The sequence below is a fragment of the Rutidosis leptorrhynchoides genome, chromosome 3, assembly GCF_046630445.1.
Source record: "Rutidosis leptorrhynchoides isolate AG116_Rl617_1_P2 chromosome 3, CSIRO_AGI_Rlap_v1, whole genome shotgun sequence".
In the NCBI taxonomy this organism is placed as follows: Eukaryota; Viridiplantae; Streptophyta; class Magnoliopsida; order Asterales; family Asteraceae; genus Rutidosis; species Rutidosis leptorrhynchoides.
The window spans coordinates 552153672-552171179 of NC_092335.1; the positions used below are offsets into that span (position 1 = coordinate 552153672).

Genomic DNA, 17508 nt, shown 5'->3' on the forward strand with positions numbered 1-17508 from the left:
AAAGGCAGAGTTTTGTGATTTAGAACCACCAGCATGAGTGGAAATATTCCTATGAGACTCTTCCTTTAAAATAACAACAAAAGCTGTTTTATATCTAGGAAGTGGATGAGTCATAAAAAGATTACTTCTTATAGGCTGACAAACCACATCAAGTCCCATAAGTAATTGCATAAGCTTCATCACATTACAATGATTTACAAATTCAGCATTAGCATTACAAACACACAGGTAAGTTAATAAGAGCATTATATTGTTTCCATAAGGTATTCAACTTATGATAATATTCAGAAATACTATAACCTCATCTGTCAATGAATTAATCTGTTTATGCAGATTAAAAGTTATAGAACCATCAAATTTGTCATAAGTTTCCTTAAGTTCTTACCAAACAAACAAAACTATTAGCAAATATTTGTCCTAAATATAACTCATCAGAAATAGAAGTCAAAATCCATGTTAAAACAACATAATTACATCTGTCCTATTGAATAGCAAGAACATCACCATTTTCATAATCTTTTCTTTGACAAGTTCCATCAATAAAACATTTTTCTTAGAGTTTAAAGCAAGAAGCATTGCTCTGCTCCAAACTCTACAATTCTCAATTCCTTTCATTATTATTGACACAAGAGCAGTTCCAGTAATATCACTAACATGCAAATATAGTGGATCCCCAAAATCCAACTTATTAACCAAAGTAAGAGAGGTTCCCTTAGTTTCATCATCTTTAGCCATATTAACAGTAAAACACATAAATTAAATCAAAGATTCTAAATCTAAGCAACCAGTATACAATCAAAAATAGTAAACACATAATCACATCATCAATCGCTGGCCAGACACCTGTAAGAGATAAGAACAAAACCAATATCCATCAAGCAATTGGTTACCAGCCAATCACCCTGTAAGTGAAGGTATTTCATATGCCCGAGAGACATATTAAATTAACGTGGCTAATATGTTTTGATCCAAGTCGGGTCATACCCAATAACAAGCTTACCAACACCTTATTCGTATTTGATCTTAGAGATTGGATCATTGATCAAATACGCGACACTTGAACTTTAAGAAAAATGGTTTTCTGAAATATTACTTGATGTGTACATATATATATAAAAATTATGGAATAATTTATATTATATGGATTAATTATTTATAGGTTAAATAATTAATTTAGTTATGTTACATTTTATAAAATTGGTTTTATAAAAAAAATGTACATAATTAATAATAATGACATGGAAGTTTATAAAAGGGAGGGGTTTTATAAAATTAGTTTTATAAAAACTATTTTATAAAAACAAATGAAAGTGGTATGGGAGTCGGAGTTATTGGGTTCATGAACTCATGCTTTTGACCACTTTTGTTTTCCCATCTCCATATGTACATGTCTAGCACTCTTGGAGAGATACACACATGCAAACTACATCAAGTAACTAAGCAAAAAAAAAAATTCTGCTCTCCATTCCTTGCTGCTGCTGCCGTGACCTTTCAAGGGCAAAGGGGAGCTCATTTTTCTTTTTGCAAGCTTGTTTTCAAGTGTTAATTAAATCCTAACCAAAGTACAAGGTGTTGGTGGTTAGCTTGGGGTATAACAACTTGAGGTTTCATCCATTTGAGGCTCCATTCATCATCATCATCTTCATCACTCACTACCTAGCTTGGAGAAGGTATAAACTCCTTTCTTACATGTAGTTTGTAAGTATGTTTCACAACTTGATCCTATTTGAGATTTAACTTCAAAAGGTTAAAGTATAACAAGTTCTAATATAGTAATACTTACATGCATCCACTTTATCTTAATTACTAAATGGTTTTAAACATTATGAACTTGTTAAATCCCAACAATGGTATCAAGAGCCGAAGTTGTTAAAAATATGCTTCGAGATGATCTATTAAACCCGCTAGATTTTTGCATTTTATGAACATGCATGATAGTAGAATGCAAAAAATTTCGGTTTTGGGTGGGTGTATGTTTTGGCCGAATTTGGGAGATCCAAAAGTGGGTTTGGGTTCTTCCATTTTGGTCATATTTTGGTTGTATGTAAAGAGTTCACAATCAAGCCTTGACCTTGTGTTTGTATAGTTGCATGTTTGGTTGATTATTTATTATTCATTTGGTATGTAATATTAATTCATTCATGTGGTTGTAATATTAATTCAATTTGGTTTGTAATATTATTATTTTGGTTATGTAATTTATTTTATATTTAGTATGTAAATTAGATTAGGTTGTATTTTCATTTTTTTGAAAAATGTATTAGGATATATTTTTTTGTAAAAATGAAGATGCAAGATGAAGACAAGGAAGATGCAAGATTAAGTGGGAGATTTGAAATCTCCTCCTTTGTGTTATAACCCTTACCGGTGGCATTTGTTTTCGGCTAAACAAATGTCTACCAAATTAGCTTGATTGTGAACACATTTGTTTTGCATGCATGGTTGTTTATTGTGTTTGTATGTTTGGTTGCTACAAGTAAATCACAAGTTAACAACAAGCAAAATGACAATTTAATTGGTTAAATTAGACATTATTAACGACATGCAAAATGACAATTTAATTGGTTAAATTAAAAGTGGCAAAAGGACATTAATAAACGGTTATTAAGAACATAAAAGGATTTAATAATTGGTTACTAAGACACAATAAAATGGTTTATTTTCAAAGTAATAAAATTGGCTTTATTACATAATATGAAAAATGGATTTTCACATGGACCACACACTAAATGCATGTTAGTGTATGGCACAATAGTTTTCTTAAACTAGATATTATGAAAACTTAAAAATCCCCTTTAACAAGGTAAACAAGTTAAACGCCATCCTTTTGTGTGACACTTAAAAATAATTAGGGAACTCATAATGGGATAAAGGTCACCTAACCGTTATGAGCAAACTAATATGATTAAGGTGAATCTCTCACACTTTGGGATAAAGGTCACCTAACCACTTGTATGTTGAATTTACACGTTTACACAAGTAGGACGACTTGATTTGAGAATCATGAACTTAGGGTCACCGAAGCATGAGGAACAAATAGGCGTAGATGGGATAAATATACCATGCAAAAGGATTGCATGATCCCATAACTTTGAAGTTGCAAAAGGATTGCAATTGTCATATAATGACTACCTAGCTAAATCAAATGACGGGATAAAGGTCACCTAACCGAAATTTGGTTTACCGTTGGATTCTAAAATTTAATAAATATCAATTGGATTTAAAGGGTATTGATTGTTAAATTAAAATTAATACTTAAACAACTTTGTTAAATTTTGTAGATGGCCGCCAATAACAACAACATTCCAAACGCACCTATTAACTTTAACAACCTATCGTTGAGGTCAATCCTCGAAAAGGAAAAACTCAACCATACGAATTTCATGGATTGGTTTCGCAATCTAAGAATTGTCCTCAAACTAGAGGATAGGGCGTATGTGTTGGAAGACCCCATTCCCGATCAACCGGATGAGGATGATACGAAAGGTATGGCTTATTGGGATAAGTATTGCACCGATTCGGTGCAAGTCGCTTGCCTTATGCTTGGGACTATGATACCCGAACTCCAAAAGGATTTCGAGCATCATAGTGCATATGACATGATCACACAGTTGAAGGAGATGTTCCTTCAACAAGCTTGTGTCGAGCGCTTTGAAACGGTCCGAGCGCTTCATGCATGTCGGATGGATGACTCCCAATCCGTTTCATCTTATGTCCTTAAGATGAAAAGCCTAATTGATTGTGCGAACCGTCTAAATTGCAACGTGTCTAATGAACTAGCCACATACCTTATCCTTAACTTATTGTCAAAGAGGTTTGACACATTCGTGTTAAATTATAACATGAATGGTTGGGATAAAAGCATTGGCGAATTACATGCCATGCTTAAGACGGCTGAAGCAAGCATGGGTAAAAGGGCTTCACCCGTGTTTATGGTCAATGAAGGTGGGTCCAAAAACAATAACACTTCTAAGCCGAAAGGGGCTAAGAGGAAAGGACCCGCCTACCAAGGCAAGGGCAAGGGAAAAGGGAAAATGGTTACCCCAACCAACAATAATAAGAAGCAAAGGTTGCCGGTAAAGCTAACCCCAAGGAAGATCCGTGCTTTGGTTGCGGTGAAATGGGTCACTGGAAACGCAACTGCCCGGTCTACCTAAAGGAGTTGAAAGAAAAGAAGGATGCAGGGTAAACCTCAGGTAATGTATATATGGTATACATTGAGCTTAGTATTACTTCTTCTAATACATGGGTATTAGACACACGATGTGGAACTCACATTTGCAATTCTATGCAGGGGTTCAAAAAAAGTAAGCAAGAAGCAGGAACATCAAGTCTCTTCATGGGAAATGGAGCTAAGGTGCACGTAGTAGCTCAAGGAGACTTTATTTTGAAGCTTCCAAGTGGTTTGGAGCTTATTTTGAAAAATGTTTTGTATGCACCCGATTTATCTCGAAACATTATTTCTGTATCCCGTTTGAAACAATGTGGTTTTGATCTTAATTTCATTAATGATGATATCCATGTTTCTTTAGATAATGTGTTCTATTTCAAGGCTTCGCCTTCGAATGATATTTATGAATTGGTTCATGATGACACATCATACAACAGCTCAATATACCATGCAAACACCAAGAAACTCAAAAGGGATTTGAGTGATTCTTACTTATGGCATTTTCGCCTTGGTCACATAAATAAGAACCGAATACATACACTTCAAAAGAATGGCCTTTTGAAGTCAAATGAACTAGAATCATTTGATGTATGTGAATCTTGTTTACAAGGCAAAATGACTAAAGCACCTTTCAAAGGGACCTATGAAAGAGCTAAAGACTTATTGGGATTAATACATTCGGATGTATGTGGACCCTTTAAGCCCATAACTAGGAATGGTGAAAGATACTTCGTTACTTTCATTGATGACTTCAGTCGTTTCGGATATGTCTACTTATTAAGACACAAGGATGAAACTTTTGAAGCATTCAAGGGATATCAAAACGAAGTACAGAATCAACTCAATAAGACAATCAAGGTACTTCGTACCGATAGAGAAGGTGAATACCTAAACGATGCTTTCCAAGATCATCTTAAAAGTTGTGGGATTATCTCGCAACTTACTCCTCCTGGAACACCCCAACTTAATGGAGTTTCCGAAAGGTGGAACTGAACCCTAATGGATATGGTTCGATCTATGATGGCCAGAAGCTTGTTACCTCTATCATTTTGGGGTTATTGTCTATGCTCCGCGACACGTATTCTAAATATGGCCCCAACTAAGAAAGTGGAACGAACTCCTCATGAGATGTGGTTTGGAAAACCTCCATCTATATCATACTTAAGAGTATGGGGATGTGAAGCTTACCCTAAGCGTTACGTCCCCAATAAGTTGAATGATCGATCCACGAAGTGTATCTTCATAGGATATCCCAAGGATAATATGGGATATTATTTCTATGATCCTTTCGAGCAGAATGTATTTGTTGCTCGGAAGTCTGAATTCCTTGAAACTAAGTTCCTAATGGAAGGTAATAGTGAAAGGAAGATAGATCTTGAAGAGGTTCAAGATCAAGTAGATGATACACAATTGGTTGACACTAGCACTCAACATGAAAATGTTGAGAATGATCAAATGGATGATCAAAGTACACAAGACGTTCACAGATCTGGTAGGATTAGTAATCCTCGTGAGAGATATGGGTTTCTCATGGATGGTTGCTATGTGGTTCATTTGGATGAACCAACAAACTACCAAGATGCTTTATCAAGGATTGATAAAGATAAATGGCAGGAAGCCATGAACGCTGAGATGCAATCCATGTATGACAACCAAGTTTGGGAACTGGTTGTACAACCTACTGGCTCTAGGCTAGTTGATTGTAAATGGCTTTTCAAAATGAAAACCGACATACATGGAAACTTGGATACATATAAAGCTAGACTTGTAGCAAAAGGTTTCACTCAAACTCAAGGGGTTGACTATGATGAAACCTTTTCGCCTGTGGCAATGCTAAAGTCTATTAGGATATTACTTGCCATTGCTGCTCATTATGATTATGAAATATGGTAAATGGATGTCAAGACCGCTTTCCTAAATGGACATCTTGAGGAAGATGTCTATATGGTTCAGCCTGAAGGTTTTGTTGATCCAAAATATCCTAAAAAGGTATGCAAGTTAAAGAAATCAATCTACGGATTGAAACAAGCATCTAGAATGTGGAATCATCGTTTTAATGAGGAGGCCAAGAAATTTGGCTTCATTAAAAATGGTGATGAAGCTTGTGTATACAAGAAAGCTAGTGGGAGCACTATCATATTCCTTGTACTATATGTGGATGATATATTGTTATTTGGAAATGATATTCTGGCAATGCAAGGTGTTAAAACTTTGCTAAGTAAATGCTTCTCCATTAAGGATCTTGGAGAAGCACAATACGTTTTGGGGATTGGGATCTATAGGGATAGATCCAAGAAACTGATAGGTTTGAATCAAAGTGCATACATTGAAAAGATCTTGAAAAGGTTCAAGATAGAGAACTCTAAGAAAGGTTTGGTACCTATTCAAAGAGGAACGCTTCTCAGTTCATCTCAGTGCCCTACCACGAAAGATGAACAAGAGAGAATGAAGAAAGTCCCGTACGCATCTGCTATTGGGTCAATCATGTATGCAATGATATGCACTAGACCGGATGTGTCATGTGCTCTTAGCTTGACAAGTAGATACCAGAATAACCCAGGAAACAGTCATTGGATTATGGTTAAAAGTATATTGAAATACCTTAGGAGGACTAAGGATATGTTTCTTATATACGGGTCTGGTGAGGAAGAACTCGCAGTAAAAGGTTACGTGAACGCGAGTTTCTAAACTGATCGAGATGATTCTCGATCACAATCCGGTTATGTCTTCACATTAAATGGAGGTGCGGTCTCTTGGAAGAGTTCAAAACAGGATGTTGTTGCATTATCCACTACAGAGTTGGAGTACATTGCTGCCTTATTGGAAGCTCAGGAAACTGCATGGATGAAGAAATTCATCGATGACTTAGGAGTAGTCCCTTCCATTCAGGACCCTCTTGAGATCTTTTGTGACAACGAGGGTGCGATTGCTCAAATCAAGGAACCTCGTGCTCACCAAAATACCCGTCACATTGAGCGGAGATTCAACTACATAAGGGATGAAGTTGAAAAGGGAAAGATATGTATTCACAAAGTTCACACAGATCTTAATATAGAGGATACTCTCACGAAGCTCTTACATGGAGCAAAACATGCAGGACATGTTTGTGCATTAGGGCTTCGATATTCTAGTGATTGGTCATGATCTGTTTTAAGTATTGTAACGGAACGAAATTTGCTCAAACTCATTAATATAATCATGGTGTTAATTTATTAAATTTGAGTCATGTTCCTATTTTGCATATTTTATCGATGAATAAGCTATTATTCTAAATTCCGTAGTCGATTACATTTGTGGGAACAAGTGTGAGGTTTAGACTATTATGAACTTGGATTGGTATACATTCACGGGCTGAATGTGGGGCAAGGTTGCAACCAAGGTTCATGGATATTTGTGGGATACAAATATTGGAAGACCCGCCCTCAAGATTTACTAAATGGAGCCTTTGTGGTTGATCATATGTAATCTTGAGTAAAGGTGAATATCATTGTATCCTCTGACCTGAGATACATATTGAGTTCGGATATTCACTTAGTATTGTGCCTTGATTCTTTCCTTCGCTATTCTGAAATATGGTAGTTCATAAGGAAGATCTCAGGTGTGATACAAAGTATATATCTAGGACGTATGTAGTCAAGATGGAATTTGTCCCTCTTATTCGTTGAGAGTCGGATGTCTAAGGCCTGATAAAGTTAAATCTAGAAGAGAGTGATCACTCTGTGTCTCTTGGATTTAACATGACATCTAGGATGAAAGGATAAATGAAAGATTCACATATTCATATTAAAGATAGGAACTCGAAAGGGATGATGTTATTGAATGGCACAAAGTCATAACATATTGGGGGTGATGGACGGTCGTTAGGTGGTATCCATCACTTGCATTAATTTCTTATGTTTCTCGTGCAAGTGGGAGATTGAAGGTATTTCGTATGCCCGAGAGACATATTAAATTAATGTGGCTAATATTTTTTGATCCAAGTCGGGTCATACCCAATAACAAGCTTACCGACACCTTATTCGTATTTGATCTTAGCGATTGGATCATTGATCAAATACGCGACACTTGAACTTTAAGAAAAATGGTTTTCTGAAATATTACTTGATGTGTGTGTGTATATATATATATATATATATATATATATATATATATATATATATATATATATATATATATATATTATGGAATAATTTATATTATATGGATTAATTATTTATAGGTTAAATAATTAAATTAGTTATGTTACATTTTATAAAATTGGTTTTATAAATAAAATGTACATAATTAATAATAATAACATGGAAGTTTATAAAAGGGAGGGGTTTTATAAAATTAGTTTTATAAAAACTATTTTATAAAAACAAATGAAAGTGGTATGGGAGTTGGAGTTATTGGGTTCATGAACTCATGCTTTTGACCACTTTTGTTTTCCCATCTCCATATGTACATGTCTAGCACTCTTGGAGAGATACACACATGCAAACTACATCAAGTAACTAAGCAAAAAAAAAAAAAAAAATTCTGCTCTCCCATTCCTTGCTGCTGCTGCCGTGACCTTTCAAAGGCAAAGGGGAGCTCATTTTTCTTTGTGCAAGCTTGTTTTCAAGTGTTAATTAAATCCTAACCAAAGTACAAGGTGTTGGTGGTTAGCTTGGGGTATAACAACTTGAGGTTTCATCCATTTGAGGCACCATTCATCATCATCATCATCTTCATCACTCACTACCTAGCTTGGAGAAGGTATAAACTCCTTTCTTAAATGTAGTTTGTAAGTATGTTTCACAACTTGATCCTATTTGGGATTTAACTTCAAAAGGTTAAAGTATAACAAGTTCTAATATAGTAATACTTACATGCTTCTGCTTTATCTTAATTACTAAATGGTTTTAAACATTATGAACTTGTTAAATTCCAACAGTAAGGATAAAGAAACAAGTATATATAAAGAAAACAGATCAAGAATCAACCAAGTGCTTGATCAGTTTAGCACACGTTTCAAGAACGTGGATCAAGAGTTGGGCACTGGGATCCAATCTACAAGGGTAGAAATTAAAAAGTAAAGAAAGCAATGAATAAATTAGAAACTCCCCTATTAGAGTATAAACCCTAATACATATGAATATGAATACCAGCGGAAGACAGCAACACCTCTGGAACATCCAAGATGTACAAGTCCTGGAACATCCAAGATGTACAAGTCCTTACCCTATTTTAAAATTAGAGTTTTGAGATGAATACAATCCAATCCTTTAACAATCAGTTGAAAGAATCACCACAGATCAACCACGTATCAAATATCAAGAACCAATCGCTCTTATAGAATATCGAATACCAACGATTAAAATACGTCAATAATAGAAGCAATAATTGTCAAACTAAGAAACAGAAGAAAGTAGCAGCGATTACAATCACGTTCACTTAAAACTAAATAAAAACTCTCAAAGATCATAATAGATGATCTAAGCATATACGTCTCAATCTCTCAATCAGATACAAAAAAATAGAAAACAAAATCACCAAATGAAACCCTACACAGGGACACACACACACACACACATATATATATATATATATATATATATATATATATATATATATATATATATAGGACAAAAGCGCAAAAGGGCCCTCCAAAATATCAGCTACACATCTTGGGCACCAAGGAATCCAGAACCAGAAGTTACAAGCAGCACCCTCAATTTCTATATCTTTTATAATGATCATCAAACTTTAAGTAATCCAAGAAAAATCCTGAAAAAACAAAAATAGTTACAAAACAAATAAAAAGAAACATAAAGGAATGACGAATAAGATTGGAACATGTACATAATTCATCATGTTACCAACCCGCTATAGAGATCAATTACTTTTGGCCATCGCTAAAGAAGAAGCCATCAACTTAGTTTTAATTCAGTCACATTTGCATAATAAGAATTAGTATATGTTCGTGAGATAGAAAGGGTATTTGTGATCCACAAGTTTCGCATGCTAGTCCACGTTCATCCATGATTTCATCCATTAGAATAGTTATTTAATTTTAGTAGGTCACTGCACGTTGCTATTTTCTTTATGTAACTTTTATTTCCATTCATATAAATTGTAACCTTGCATTAGTAACAAAATATGAAAAAAGGTTGTTGTAAGCATAGTCTATTCCTTCTCTATTTTTATAGATTGACTATTTCGAGTCGATTCTATTAGTAAATAAGATTCTTGAATCCTACCTGTGAAAGAAGAGGAAGATTGAAGCTAAAGAGGTGACCATTAAAAGATCCAGTCACCTTTACTTCTTGAATTTATATTTCAAGATTTTTGTAGCATTTGTAAATGATATCGCTTAAAAAGTCGGTTTCATTGGTCATGTAATGAGGTTGACAGAGCGGGTCTTAGAAGTGTGGACTAACTGATTTATATTTATAGTAGCGGGGCCTAAATCTAATTTTTAACTTCGTATGGTAGAAAGTGTAAGTTGACCTAGGGTCATGTTTTTGAATGGTTTAACGAACTGAATATCAAAGGTATAGTTGTATATTATTAAATTGACTAGATGGAAAAGATAGTAGTTGGTTTTAAGATAATAATCCTAATTGTGAAAAAATAAAGGCGATGAAGAGATATTCGGAGTATGCAAATCAAGGAATGTTGTCCAAGATATCGGTCTAGGCTAGGGAAAGGTAGTTGTGTTTGAGATTGGTCTTTAACTAGGATATCACATATATGATCGGATGAGCCAATCATGCAAGCCTACTTGTCTCTATACTCTCAGAGTTCTCTTCAAGCAAATGCATGTATGTCAATAGGGTTGCACAACTAGAATTGGTCTAAACTTTAGAGGTTATCCTAAGTAAAGCAATAGGTTTTATTAGGGGTTAAGTTCTAATCCTAACTCTCTTTATCATTGATGTCGTAGGGGGTGTATACAAAATAGTATTATTTTTTACTACAAAATGCGACGAAATATTACACAAGTTTTATTTATTTATTTATCGAGTGGATATACCTAAACCTTGCTACAACACTTATAGGCAGTGTACCTAATCGTAGAGTAGTGTAGTTTTTAGTAAGTCCGGTTCGTTCCACAGGGAGCTGGTGAAGTTAACGCTATATTATTAAGTTTATTTGTAAAAATATATATATAAATAAGTAGTAGTATTATTATAAAATGGGGGTTTTACCGTTTAATGACCGGTTTGTCGATTTTAAGCGTAAAAATAAATGACAAAAATTAAAGTGCGTAAAATAAATTGCGATAAATAAAATGACAGAAAATAAAATGACAGAAAATAAAAGTGCGATGAAAAATACAATAAAACAATTATGCTTATTTAAACTTCCGTAATCATGATGTTTAACGTTTTGATTTTAATTAATTGTTACTCGGGTTAATTGTCCTTTGTCATGGTTTATTTGATACCTATCTGGTTTTTATCCATAGTAGTCCATCGGTCATAAATATAAAGTGCGAGTGTCCTCGTCAAATTACCCTTATACCCGAAGTCAAATATTCCAACTAATTAAGGATTTAAACTGTGACGCAGTTATCACTTCTGTCAACAATTACACCAGTTATCACTGTATGTAATCTACCCCTGTTTTGATTAGATATGAATATTAATTTACCCACTTGATCAGTTTGAATAATCAATTACCCAACCCGAATAATTAATTAAATGATTATAATAGATTCCATATGAACGTCACTAAATAGGACAACCATAATCATTATTAATTATTAGGATAATTAATTTGAAGATAGGTTCGACAGACTCCAATGAGTTGTCACTCAATTAGACAATACCCCCCATCTATTAATAGTCAATAGTCCAATTTCCACAAGTGTCGGTCTTTTGCCCAAACCTTAATTATGGTACAAAATCCAATAACCCCGTCTTAATATTTAGTCAAACATCACGATTACTTTGGCTTAAATAAGCATAATAATAACTTAGTTACGAGACATTAATTTAAAAAGGAAGAACATAACTTACAGTGATTATTAATCGCGTAGCGTTACACGGACAGAGTTCCTACTTTAAAACCCGTAAAACATTTCTTACAATAACCCAATTATTATTAATCTTAAATTAAACTTAATATTATAAATATAAATATAAATTACATAAGAAAGAAAGAAGATTGGAAAAAGGTGTACATTTTCATTACTACGTGAATTCCATTTTATAGGCAAATGTTGATTTGAAATTTTCACTTATGACCCCTTAACTATGCTCAATTAACAACTTTTTATTATTTATTATTATTCTTATTATGAATTATTTAAATATTATATTATATTCTTGTGCATAGTTGACTTGTACTTTCAGCTCCGTTGCGTCGAGCGTTGATAGTTGGCTCGGGTACCGGTTTCGGATTTTCGAACGTCCTTTCGTATAATTTAATATCTTGTACTTTGCGTTTTGTAACTTGTACTCTTGTCATTTTTAGACGTTTCTCATCAATAAATTGAACCTTTTGAATTGTATCTTGTACATTTGAGCTTTTTGGACGTTTTGGTCTTTCAAATCTTCGTTTTTGTCTTTAAATCTTCATTTTCGAGCGATTTGCGTCTTTCGTCTTCGCACTTATTTATTTAACTATTACAACTAAAAATAAGGAAATTACATTTAAAAACTTTACATATTGGAACGATATTGCTACTAAATATATGTTCATTTGGAGCACTATCAAATATCCCCACACTTGAGCGTTGCTTGTCCTCAAGCAATACAGAACTTGAAATAAAAACATACATGAATCACTTTTTTATTCATCACATTTTGTACATCAGTGATTTTGATATAGCGGTATAAACAATGACAGTAATGATGGTTAAAGGTGGGTGTGTCATCCACAGTTGCCTCGGGTTTAGGTCAACGATACTTGCAATCAAATAGCCGATTTACTTTCGGTTTCCAAAGCAAAGTGCACATTTGAAAGGTGGTTTACAGTCCCACATGACTATGAAAATGTAGATCCTTAAGGAAATTGGATCTTTATGAAAACATTTGATCTTTTTGAAAATTTAATCTAGCTTTTACCCTAGATAAGTTTTCTGATTTGATCCACCATCGGTGTTGCAAAATATATTTGTGGATCAATATTTTGGCTAAAACTTTTAGGTTCGTGTAATCCACTGCTATCCCGGTATCGGAAAGCACACATCCAGTTTACTTGTTCCGTATATTACCTTTTGGTAAACTACCGTCCGGTTGTAAAGGAAAGCGATGAACAAGAAACTGTTAAGGCAATGTCTCATGACATGCATTTGTTCATGGTCTAATTACGTGTCGGATGCTAGTACTATCCTTGGTAGGAGCAATAGTAAAGATCATCCTATGATTTTTCGGTCTGGCACAAGGTCCTGTCTCCGACCATGCTATGCAACCACCGTTCTTACGGTTGACACCCGATTTGGTTCAGGTGACCTAATGAATTCCAGGTGAATTTCTTAGGATTTTACGTTCAATGGTAATGAACGCATTGAAAATGGTTTTTCAGAAAACAAATCGGTTTGTATTTTTGATCAAAATATTTTCTCGTTCATGCTCGAGTTTAGATATCATCGAATTCCATGAGTTTGAATTCTCAATCTTTAAGGTCAATCTCTAGGATTGAGTATTATCAGTCTTAAAAGCTGATTTTTAATCTTTAAGGAGATTATCCTTTTCTGGGGATCTGATTCATTAGTCTTATCAAGCTAATTTGCACGGTGCCTCCCCATTGTACGAGATAAATCCTTCTCATGGTTAGGATAAATCTGACCACATGGCGACCCTGTTTGATGCTGAGGTCCGTGGATTTCCTGCTGATTTTAGAGATGACTTTTCTAGATTTTTCGTCAACCTACAGCTGGTCTAGACGATAACTTCATGACCTAAATCAAGAAGCGCGTTTCTTTTTCGGAAGACTTTACTTCCTTTTAATGATGGAATTGATTCATCGTGTAGATCCATCTTTCTTTCAAATGTATTACAGTAAACCGGGTAAAACTGATTAGTATCGTCCAAAGCAAAAGTACCTGCAATAATTCTTATACAAAAATGTGATAGATAGTTTTTAATTGAATAACTTGGTACATTCTCCCCACACTTAGCTTTTATTTATTCTTTTCTTTGCCTTTTTATTCTCTTCTATCCCATTTTAAATGAATTTAAGCGTTTTGGGTTGTTTCTCAATTTATGTCCTCGAGGTAACAATAATTTCGGCATTAACACCTAGTTTTATCGTTCATAAATATGTATAAACATGATTTTGAATTCATTTAGTTGAAATTTTTTATAACCCTTCCCCACACTTGAGATCATGCAATGCCCTCATTTGCATGAAATCAGACTCTAATTATAAATTCACGAGGGTGATTAGTGTAGAAAAGTGATTAAAAATACCGAGTTTGCAAACATGTTGTTGTCATATCACATTTGATATTTTGCGTCTTGTCGTCAAAATTAGTAGCTTTTGCTGAACTTAATGCTAGTCTTTGAAAGTGCGCTGTTTTACCCTGTTTTGTATATAACATAAAATACAAACATATATATACATATTTTTAAAGTTTGATATATTATCCCACGTTTAAAAATTTATAAAATATAATATATATATATATATATATTTTTTTTTTGCATACTTTAGATCAATAAAATTAAAAAAATAATGATAACAAAATTTATCGCCCCGTCCTTGGGTAAAGCAATTTCGGCTCAACGACCTAGTCTTCAACTCACGACGAATTTTAGAAATCATTTTTTTTCAACTTAATGAAATAAAGTAAATTTTTGTTTTTAAATTCACACAAAACTTAAATTTAAAAAGCATATTAATTTCATATAAAACCTACAAAATAAAAAAAAATCAGAATGGGGGAAGAAAACTAGTTCTTTAATGTCTGCTAGCGGAAAAGACCAATCGAATTCCATTCTCGGAACTACACGAGAACAGAACAACTAACTCCAAACAGCATTTTCTTTTTAGAATATTTGAATCTCCTCACACTTAGGTAGCCGTGGTGTCAAAATTGTGATTAACTTCATCGTTAATTTCTCTTGGACCATAATCAACTTGCATATCTGTGACTTTTTCTTTAAGCCATTGACCAGCTTTTTCTGTAATATCCACAAATTCAACTAGCTTCTCCTTTTCTTTAGGTGATAGATTGGATACTAACCGGTTACATAACTTAAAGTTCCCCTTGGTTCTAGCATCGCGAATCCGTTTAATAAGTTTCTTCATTGAACTATTAATAACGGGATCATTTAATTTCGTATCAACAACGGGGTTCTTTGTTATCATGTCATCATTAGGTGTTACTTCATTTTTCCCACACTTAGACGTTTCATTATTGCTAAGTATTACCGTTGGAGTTGGTAAAAGCACATGGTTCTTACCAATTGTTTTTACTGGTTCAACGGTTTTGGCTGGTGGAGATTTAGACTTTCGAATCATAAAGGTGATCGATTTGTCACCACTACTAAGTGTCATTCTACTGTTTCTTACATCAAAGAACGCCCCGGTGGACGCTAAGAATGGTCGACCTAAAATTAGAGGAATGTTTGGGTCCTCTTCTAAGTCAATGAAAATGAATTCGACTAGAAAGGTTAAATTGCCTACTTGAACGGGTAGGTTGTCGGCAATTCCAATTGGGTGCTTAATGGTTTGATCAAGGAGTCGAACACTCATATCCGTTGGAGTTAACTCACCTACACCTAATCTCTTATATAATGAAAGAGGCATAACACTCACACTTGAACCTAAATCTGCTAGTACATCATACATGACACAATCACTAAGTAGACAAGGAACAATAAATTCACCCGGATCACCTACCCTAGGTGGAGGTTTTGGTGGAACTGTCTTCACCGGGTTTATATTTACGGCTTTTGTTTCTTGCACTTTTTTATTCTTTTTGCTTCTTCTTTCCAGAGGTATCACAATCTTTATTACCTATCACTTGCTCATACTCAACTCCTTTTCTTGGAAACGGGATGGGTGGTTTGTATGTTGCCACCACTGGCTTTACATATTCGGGTGGTGGTGGTGGTGTTGTAACTTCTTCATTGTTACTCACATCTAAAACCTTCCCAACTTCTGGAGCTGGTTTTTCAGAATTTGTTGACACCATATTAACATTCTCATTCCGAGGATTTACTTCAGTATTACTCGGTAGCTTTCCTTGTTCCCTTTCACTCATCATGCTAGCAAGAGTACCTACGTGTTTTTCTAGATTCAAAATGGAAGCTTGTTGAGTTCTTAATGACTGATCAAACCTCTCGTTCGTTTGGGTTTGAGATGTAATAAATTGTGTTTGAGATTCAACTAGCTTTGCCATCATTTCTTCTAGATTTGGCTTTTTCTCTTCGGGTTGTTGTGGTGGTTTATACAAGCTAGGTCTTTGTTGATTGAAAGTGTTGTTTTGAATTGGTTGGTTATTCGGACCTTGTTGGTTGTATGAGTTGTTGTTGGGTCCATTTGGATTGTAAAGAATGTTTTTATTTCGATTGAAGTTTAGCCTTGGCGGTTGATAATTATTTTGATAATTATTTCCCGGCCTTTGGTTCATATAGGAAACATTCTCTCGTTGTTTCATTGTTGGTTCAATGTGACAATCTTTCAATAAGTGTGGTCCACCGCATTGCTCACAACTGATTCGTATTGCGTGAATATCTTTATTCATCTTTTCCATTCGTCTTTCGAAAGCATCTATCTTTGCGGAAACGGAATCAAAGTCATGGCTAGAATCGGCTCTAGCCGCTTTAGATGAACGATAGATATCTTTTTCTTGGTGCCATTCATGTGAGTGGGATGCTGTGTTATCAATAATTTTGTAAGCTTCAGTTGCGGTTTTCTTCATAATGGAACCACCAGCTGTTATGTCGATGTCTTTTCGTGTAGCAACGTTGACACCTTGGTAGAATATTTGTACTATTTGGTAAGTGTCTAAACCGTGTTGAGGACATCCTCTCAACATTCTTCTGAATCTTGTCCACGCCTCATATAATGTTTCATTTGGCTTTTGCGCAAACGTAATAATTTCTCCTTGAAGTCTCACGGCTTTGGATGCCGGAAAGAATTGTTTAAGAAATTTTTCAACTAAAACATCCCATGTATCAATCGCCCCTTCAGGTAACGATTCTAACCAATCTTTGGCTTCTCCCTTTAAAGTCCAGGGAAATAACATGAGATAAATTTGTTCGTCTTCAACTTCTCGGATTTTGAATAGTGTACATATTCTATTAAACGTACGAAGATGTTCGTTCGGATCTTCATTCGGCGCACCACTGAATTGGCATTGGTTAGTTACCATATGTAGAATTTGTCCTTTGATTTCATAATCTGGAGCATTA

The 17508-nt window shown here is 34.5% G+C and overlaps 1 non-coding gene across 1 annotated transcript; it reads left to right on the forward strand.

The window, feature by feature from the left end:
* Window positions 1-17103: 17103 nt before the first annotated feature.
* Window positions 17104-17210, forward strand: LOC139903194 (small nucleolar RNA R71). Its single transcript, XR_011778035.1, has one exon. It is a non-coding gene; the product is annotated as a small nucleolar RNA R71 (small nucleolar RNA).
* The last annotated feature ends 298 nt before the right edge of the window (window positions 17211-17508 follow it).